Consider the following 9032-nt stretch of genomic DNA (forward strand, 5'->3'; position numbering starts at 1 on the left):
TTAAACCAAAGCCACACTGCCCTCTAAAGGGACCCTTATTACTTTGAATTAAATTGAGATTATATCTGGTGTCCCAGCCAATATTTATCGCTCAATCCCGATGAGCAGACCATCTGGTCATCATCTCCTTCCTGCTTTTCTCACGGTACACCAATTAGATATCACATTTCTGACATGTGACTACATGATCAAAAGTACTTCGGTTGTTGTATAGAACATCTCTGATTGAAAATTGGCTTTGTCAGAACCTGCATGTATTATTATTACAACTTGACCGTTCATTTCTCACTCTCTTGACCCTCTGTTGTAAGAAAGCGCTCCTTTCCAACTTCCACCAAAGGAGAATGAGACAAAGCTCAGTGCTGTAACATTTCACTTTGTACTAACATCTGGATCAAACTGAAATACCATTCAATGCAAATATAAAACGAACTGAACCAGTTTTAAAGGATTAAAACAAATTATATTTTTCACCAAAGGAGTGTATTGGAATATTTCAATAGTTCTCATTGTGTCAAGTACAAGCAAACAGTGGAGTCTGTTGCAATCTATTTTATCTTGTCTAAAGAACAGGCTGAGGAAAAGCATTGCAGGCTCTTTAAATTCGAGAATGAGGAAAGGAGTACAGTGTGGAACAGTGACTAACAGCAGGAAATTTATTCTCCAGATTAGAATAGATATGGAGTGGAATATACTAAATGATAGAATGCGAGAAGCTAAAGTGGGATATTGCCAGCGAAATGTTTTATAAGCTTGTTAATATCGGGTCAGTCAGGATCTTATTAAGATGTTATATAAATGTGCAACTTTTCGGCTCTGCTAGGGTAGAGAGGGTTTTGCTCTCTATCAAACCTGTGCATCATTTGACTTCAATCTGCTTTTCTTTGTTGCATTATTGTATGGAGTTTATTCTCTTAAGTCAATAGCCTGTGCTTTGCCCAAATTTTAAGGGACTCTTACTGACATTGGTGAGTTTCTGTATCCCATGAGGTAGATTCATTGCAATCAGTAATGGAAAATATAGCAGATCAAATATAATGTTGTTAATTGTTATTACATCTTTTAACATGGATAACTATGTGCTGTTCTATGAATACCAAGATTTAAAAGCCTTTTCACTGGAGCCACTGCTGATTTAACCAATGCGCTATACTGGTGAACTCACTGATACTGAAACCTCTGTAATCTGGGACAATGATGAAATAGAAACTGACTGGAACTGCAACTTATCAAGAAAACTAGGGATCAGCGAGAGGTTGGGGCCGAAGCTCAGAACACAGAGGCACTGCAAACCCAAACACCCACTGACACAGTTTCTCAAGATGAATTATGGTGTGGTTCTGCACTATTCGGTTCTGATCTCTGTGGTTTGTGGGAAAAAATGATGTCTGCTAGAAGACAACTGCAAAGCTCTCTTGCGATAATGTGACACAGAATCAAGTGAAATTTGGAGTTCTACTTATGGGGCTTCTTTTATCCTTTCAAGTGGCAGCTGAATTTGGTGATCAGGTATCAGTTACTATCAAATTGGATGAAATCTTGATAGTGATTCCTTTATCTACAGTTCCCTATCTCTGAGGTTTGCCCCATTTCTTTATTAAAGGGCCAATGGGTGTGAAATCTCTTTAGTGCTGTCCATAGGATTGCCGTGCTCCTGCCACTGTGCAACTTCATATTGATATCTGCCTTTAAAAACAATCTGAATCTATGGTCAAATACTGGTGTCGGAACTAACCGGGATTCATAATAGAATGACGAATTCTTCAACTGCTGCAAACCAATATGGGCTAGATTTTCAAACTGTCATTATCACAAAGGTGCTTTTGGTGCCACATTCAGTATTCAGAATGACAATTAGGTTTTCTGTTCGTGCAGAATTTCTCTCTATTACTTTAAATAATAGTGTGCTGTGTGTATATGCATGTGGTTTGTTTCTATTTATTTCTCTTCCTCAATGGCTTTGAAATTGTTGTTGTATAGGATCAAAGGCAAAGTATTGTCTCCACAAGGACATTGTTGCTGGTTTTCCTCTGAGACCAGTGCAGAACTTTACCAGTTCATTGTAGGCCTGATTCATTATAGTTAAGTTTCACCTCTGCCAGCTGGTACAACATGGAAATTTGAGTATTGATGAAAATAAAGTTATTTTATTTAAGTCTTTAATATTGTACTTATCAGGACACTCTCAAGAATTCCAATGGAAAGGGAGAAAGCATTTAATCTGTCTGGGTAATGAGTGCTGTTTGGTAAAGGCATGGAGAGTGGACCAGGTGATGGTTGGCAGTTAACTGCCAATGCTTGTTGTGATTCGACTAAATTGGTGATGGCCATTCTCTGCCTCATTTGGCATGACAATACCTTGACCACTCAGGCAACCTGCCAATTGAAAACAGAACAAAGTTCAGTTGTCAACTCTCCATCACCATCTGACCAGTCCATTTTTCCATTGGGAACATCTCGATCAATCATTGTGCACTTTCCAACGCATCAGAACTCCTTTCTTGTTCAGCATAAAATGTTGTTTCCCTTTATGTCAAAATATTTCTGTATTTGCAAACAATCGTTTGAATTTGGGAAACTTTTGTTGATGGAGTATCCAACATCCAGCTGATATGATTAAAATGGAATCTAGTTTTCGAATTTGAAATGATTTAACCCCCTGACAAGACCACTTTGTTCATGAAGATCCTCTTTGAACATTGTATCAGTCTGGCTGTTGAAAGACAGCTTTGGAAAGTTGTTTACTTTGGTCAATTTCTATTTAATGATTTGCTGAAACGGTGCAAAATGCATTCTATTGCATTTACAAAACTAAGATATCTTGTGAAATTAGGAGATGTGCACAGTGCAAATAAAAATCCCATTTACGGCTGGCCTGGACAAGACTGGTAAACTTAAACTTGTGCTTATAGAGAAAGGACTGAGATCTTAACTGGCTCATTATCATCTAATGTATTGAGTTTAAACTTATGTCTATCTCTAAGTTCTTCAAAGCCTTGACCCACGCTGTCTCTTGTACCCCTTATATACACACTCTGTTCTTTGGTTCTCTGATTGCTTTATATCTTTTTGTCCATGAGTATGGCCAAGCCCCCTTAATTAGCTGTACTTTACTGATAAACTTCCTCAGATGCCCTCTGATACTCATTCTCTCTTTGAAAGCTTGCTAAAAAGCCGGTTTCATGTTTTTGGTCTTGGTCCTCACTCTTCTGATACATGCCAATAAACTTCTCCTGTTTGGCATTTGGTGCATCCTTTTCTAGTTTGGAAGGTCGGACTCGAATAAATATAGGGTTAAAGACAGGATTCTTGGCAGTGTGGAGGAACAGAGGGATCTGGGTGTGCAGTACATAGATCCCTCAAAGTTACCACCCAAATGGATAGGGTTGTTAAGAAAGGATTTGGTGTTTTGGCTTTCATTAACAGGGGGATCGAGTTTGAGAGCTGCGAGGTTTTGCGACAGCTCTACAAGTCCCTGGTGAGACCACACTTGGATATTGTGTCCAGTTCTGGTCGCCTTGCTATAAGAAAGATGTAGAGGCTTTGGAGACCATTCAAAGAAGGTTTACCAGGATGCTGCTTGGACTGGAGGGCTTGCCTTATGAAGAAAGGTAGAATAAGCTCAGACGTTTCTCTCTGGAGAGAAGGAGGAAAAGAGGAGACCTGATTGAGGTATACAAGATAATGAGAGGAATAGATAAAGTCAATCGCTAGACACTTTTCTCCAGGGCAGGATTGACAAGGGGTCATATTTTTAAGATATTAGTAGAAAGGTATAGAGGAGGCATCAGAGGTAGGTTCTTTACGTAGAGTGTTGTGAATGCATAGAATGCATTGCCAGTGGTGGTGGTGGAAGCAGAGTCATTAGGGACTTATAAGCGACAGCCGGACATGCTCATGTTTAGCAGTGTGTTGAGGGGTGTGTAGGTTGTTATTATATTTTACATGAGGATTAAACCTCGGCCCACTGTCATAGGCCAAAGGGCCTGTTCTGTGCTGTACTTTTCTATGTTCTATGTTAAAGCATCTCATAAATGTGAGTATTTAATGTCCACTTTGGCAGATTTAATTGATTCTAATTGGAATGTATCTGCCAAAGCTTTAGCAAAACTGAATCAGCAAACAGCTTGAAATTGTACACACATCCATCACATAACATTGTGCTCCACATTAACTTTTCAAATGCACTGCTCCATTCCAAATAGCGGACCATCCGTTCCCGTTCATAGAAATTTGTTTCTGATGGATGGAAGTGGTTGTTTCGGTATCTCTCCCATTTTTATTGAACTCATCTCAAGTTACACTTTAGGATTTAGCACTCAAGACAATACTGTTTGTGTTAAGCTTTATCAATTTTGACCAGTTTAACAGCTCTTCATGTTCTTGAATATTGGAATGGGACTGGGTTCTATCAGCCCTCTAGGGACAGGCTGCCAGGTCATTAGTTGGATAATAATAAGGGAAGGAAGGAGTTTCAGTGGTTCTCATATTTCCACCTCCGTAGTATTTTATTGATCCCAAATTAGGGAAGGGATGACCACTCAGGTGGTCAAAGTAGAGTCTGTTCCCGCCAATTCTGGCAGTTTGTGTGGGAGACCTCCTCCTGTATCCTAGAGACACGCCTGCAGGATGTCCCTCCTAATGAAGTACCTTATGGCTCATAACAGGGTATCCCATCTGCATACTGGAACAGTCTCCTGTCCATGGTGACGATCATTACGGGAACTGGAAATCAGAGTAAGTGAGTGAAAGAAGCCGTGAGGGCTCGAGTGTTCACAACATTCCCAGGACCAGGTTGGCAGGTCCTACTGAGACCATTAATAAGTCATTAAGATCCCCCAATTGGTGCATGGACAGTGGGTTACTCCTACTCCTTGTAAGAGTACTGTGATTACTGCTGTTTCAGTGCTAGCAAGCAAATAGTGAAGTGTGGCCATGTGATAAAATCATTTAGATTCAGTGCTGAATACTTGAGACTTTTTTTGTGTGAAACTTTATAATTCTTCTCGATGTTCTTAATACACTTTTTGTTTCATACAATGGTGATTTTCTACATAGGATTACAGAGGAAATACAGACCATTTGGCACAATCAGTTCATGCCTGCGCTTATGTTCCACTCAAGGTGTTTCACATCTTTTCTCATCTAAATCGCCCATTGTAATTCTCTATTCCCATCCCTTCCAAGTGCTCGCCTAGTTTCCTTGAAATACATCTCAACTATTGATTTCAACTATTCCGACTGGTCACAAATTCCCCGTTCTCATCATTCTTTCAGTGAAGAGGTTTCTTCTGAATTCCCTTTTGGATTTCTTGAGGTACTGTCTTATATTGACAGTCTCTAGTTACGTTCTACCCCGAAGTGAAATGTTTTCTCTGTACCTTCTCTTTTCAAAACCTTTCATAATTTTAGAACTGTCAACCTTCTTTTCAAGAGAGAAGTGAACAGCGCAACAATTCTTCCTTGATGTACACAGCCAGAAACTTGTGTAGCATTCTTATAAATCTTCTTTTCACTCTCTCTCATACATTCTATAATATGTCAACTCGAACTGCAGGTAATACTCTTAATTATAGTCAACCAAATTTCTATAGTGACCTTACTTTCAAATCTATCCCTTTAGAGATAAAGCTTAGAGCCTTGTTTGCATTTTTATGGCCTTTGGAACCTGTGGTGAAATTGTAAGTGACTGATGTAATTGTCTGAAATCCCTTTGTTTCTCTCCCTCACTTAGACGTGCATCTTTGAATAAATGACCTGCACATTATTCCTACCAAGATGTAACACCTTACGTTTATCTGTGTGGATCTTCATTTGCTAATTATTTGAACGTGCCGTAAATTAATTAATGATCTCTTGCAACTTCTTGTAGTCCTCAGAATTGGCTACATTTCAACATTCCTTTCCAATTTGGTGTCATTGAATTGCTAATTATTTTTCTCGTAATTAGATACAATATTAATTTGCAGTTTTACTTTATTTTGTTTTGAATTTTTAGAGAGGTGCAGTAATCCACACGGTAACTATAACAACTAAATGTAGAATGACAGATAGATGAAAATTATTACACACACAGGACTAATTAATAGACTCTATTAACTTCAAGGTCAAAACAGGGAATTATTTTTTACACGAATGATATGGTGAGATTATCCGTAGTGCAATCACTTTTGTCCATTTCTTTTTTGTTGCAGTTTATTTCCACAGGTCTTTCTGTGCTACTGGTATGAAATTGAAAAGGCACCCATCCTCAATTTTAAACTAAATGATAATAAAAAAACAGCGTTTATATAAAATGTAACATGATTTATGAAACCATCCCTTTCGGCTTATATATATTCACAGCCATGTAGGGAGAGGCTGAATGAGCTGGGGCTGATTTCCCTGGAGCGTTGGAGGCTGAGGGGTGACTTTATAAAGGTTTATAAAATCATCAGATGCATGGATACAGTGAACAGACAAGGTCTTTTTCCCTGGGGTGGTTGGAGTCTCACCTAAACCTATACTCGTGAGTATAGGTTTAGAGTGAGAGGGGAAAAAGTTGAAAGTACCTGAGGAGTAACTTTTTCATGCAGGGGATGGTGTGTATGGAATTAACTGCCACAGGAAGCAGTGGAGGCTTTAGCAATTTCAACATTTAAAAGGCATCTGAGTGTGTAGATGAATAGGAGGGTTTAGAGGGATATGGGCCAAGTACTGGCAAATGGGACTAGATTAGTTTAGGATATCTGGTCAGCATGGGCGAGTGAGGCTGAAAGATCTGTTTCCAAGTTGTACATCGCTATGACTCTATGATCTACCCCTTTGCTCTTAATGTACTCGTCGAATCTCTTTGGATTATCTTTAACATTATCTCCAAGGTTATCTCATTTTCCTTTCTTGCACTCCTCATTTCCCTCTTTACAATGTCCCTGCACCTCTTGTACTCTTCGGGATTCACTTGATCTCATTTCTCTATATCTAATATACGATTCATGCTTAATCTGAACCAGAGCCTCATATCTTTATTCCTCCAATGTTCCCTCCTCTTACCATCCTTACCTTCACACTAACAGTAACATCACGCCCCTGAACTCTCGTTATCTCACTTCTGAAAACCTCACTCTTGCCGGCCGTCCCTTGAGCTGCAAACAGTCTACTCCAATCAACACTTGAAAGTTTTTGTCTCAAACTATCAAAATTTGCCCTCGTCCAATTAAGAACTTTAACTTATATATAATGCCAATCCTTTCCATAAATATTTTACAACTAATCGAATTATGACCCCGGCCCCAAAAAGCTCCCCTACTAACCATTCAGTCACTTGCCCTGCCTTATATCACAACAGTAGGTCAGGTTTGCTCCTTCTGTGATAGTTACATCTGCATATTAATGAAGAAAAGTGACTTTAGCACTTACCAAACTCATCACCATCCAAGCTCTTAAGACCATGGCTGTCCCACTTTATGTTTGGAAGGTTGAAATTTGCTATTATTACAATCCTATTATTCTCACGTATAAATAAGATCTTTCGATATATTTGCTACTCAATTTCACTCTGACTACTGGGGGGACTATTACAATCGCATCAAAATAATCATGCTTTTCTTATTTCTGAGTTCCATCCACACAGCTTCACTAGACCATCCCTCACAAATCCCTTGTGTTAGAACAGTAGTAATGTTTCACCACAAGAAAAATTGATTCCAATCTTCTTCTAGCTCTTCCTCCTTCTGCCGTACCTTTGATGATGGGAGGGGCTTTGAACATAAATTATTCGATTTACTCGTGATGGTTAGTAGCTGAAAATAAAGATACTATGATTGACTTGGGTGATGGGAATTAAAAGGTTACATTGTGTGGAAGGAACATTCTGGATCGAAACAAGAATTTTCGAAAACGAACTCCATTCAGTGTTTGGAGTCCTTGTTGGTTCAACCTGTGCATTGATCTATAATGCAAAATTACATAAAAATATTAACAGCAATTTAAAATAAAATGTTACGATATTGGAAGAACAACTAAGAGCTTCAAAGCTTGACAGACGGCTTGTGGAAAAGGACATGGAAAGCAGCAGGGTTTCCAGAACTTCTCATCTCTGCCTTCCCTGATCGAAATCAACCTGTGATTTATAATTGTTGAGGATTGCTATTCATTAATATCGGTGTGTCAGATAGATCTCAGTCTCAGGGAGGTGTGACCTGCTTCTTTGATTTGTGATGAACTCAGGGGAACATACAATAGCAAGGGGATAAACCCAAAGGGGTGCAGGAGCAGAGGATCCCCCGTGTGTATGTGCACAAATCAGGGAATGTACCATGACACGTGGACAGAAGAGCAAATAAACTCTACTTCATCAATAACGCTGTAGAGAACAAACAGACAGCAATAATGTTAAACTGAAATAAAACAGTCTCTTGTCTCACCTGGAATGTTGCATCTAGTTTCAGGTGCCACGTTTTTGAAAAAAAAAATGCAAAGTTATGAGATTGGGTGCGTGACTGATTCACAACACTATTCCCGGGATGATACACCTCACCAACTCTGAAAAATTGAGAATGTTCTCCTCTGCTGATAGTTTCCAGACTCTGTGACCAGTTGCTGTGATTGGTTCTCAATTCCGTCTTGCGTCATATAGATCTCAATGGCTGAATATTTCAGGTACTCATGAGCTGTGCCTTGCCTGATCACAGCGACCTCTGATTTATTATTTTTGAGGGTTGTTGTTCAGTAATATCCCTGTATCAGACAGATCTCAGTCTCATTCCCTGGGATTTGACAGGTGCGGTGTGTCAAGTAGATCCCAGGAATTGTGCTCCATGAGATTTATGTGTGAGAAAAACTCCAGTTCTGAGAATCCGCCCTTGGATTGTGCACGTGTTGTGTATGAATACCTGACTGAACGTTGACATTTTTGGCTGATGAATGTTTCGTTGGGCGCTTTCGGTGGCGATTTCTGCATTACTAACCCAGGCTGCCCTGACATTGGGAATACTTTTAGTTTAGACAGTGTAGAGTACACTTTCAAACTCCATTGTCTGCCTTTTTTCGGC

The 9032-nt window shown here is 39.3% G+C and overlaps 1 long non-coding RNA gene across 9 annotated transcripts in view; it reads left to right on the plus strand.

Moving 5' to 3' along the window:
- Nucleotides 1–9032, plus strand: part of LOC148146456 (uncharacterized) — a 931882-nt gene that overhangs the window by 478238 nt on the left and 444612 nt on the right. The gene's annotated exons all lie outside the window — the stretch shown is intronic.

The sequence above is a fragment of the Chiloscyllium plagiosum genome, unplaced genomic scaffold, assembly GCF_037043375.1.
Source record: "Chiloscyllium plagiosum isolate Xiang-an unplaced genomic scaffold, Cpla_swu_hap1 HiC_scaffold_21, whole genome shotgun sequence".
Taxonomy (NCBI): Eukaryota; Metazoa; Chordata; class Chondrichthyes; order Orectolobiformes; family Hemiscylliidae; genus Chiloscyllium; species Chiloscyllium plagiosum.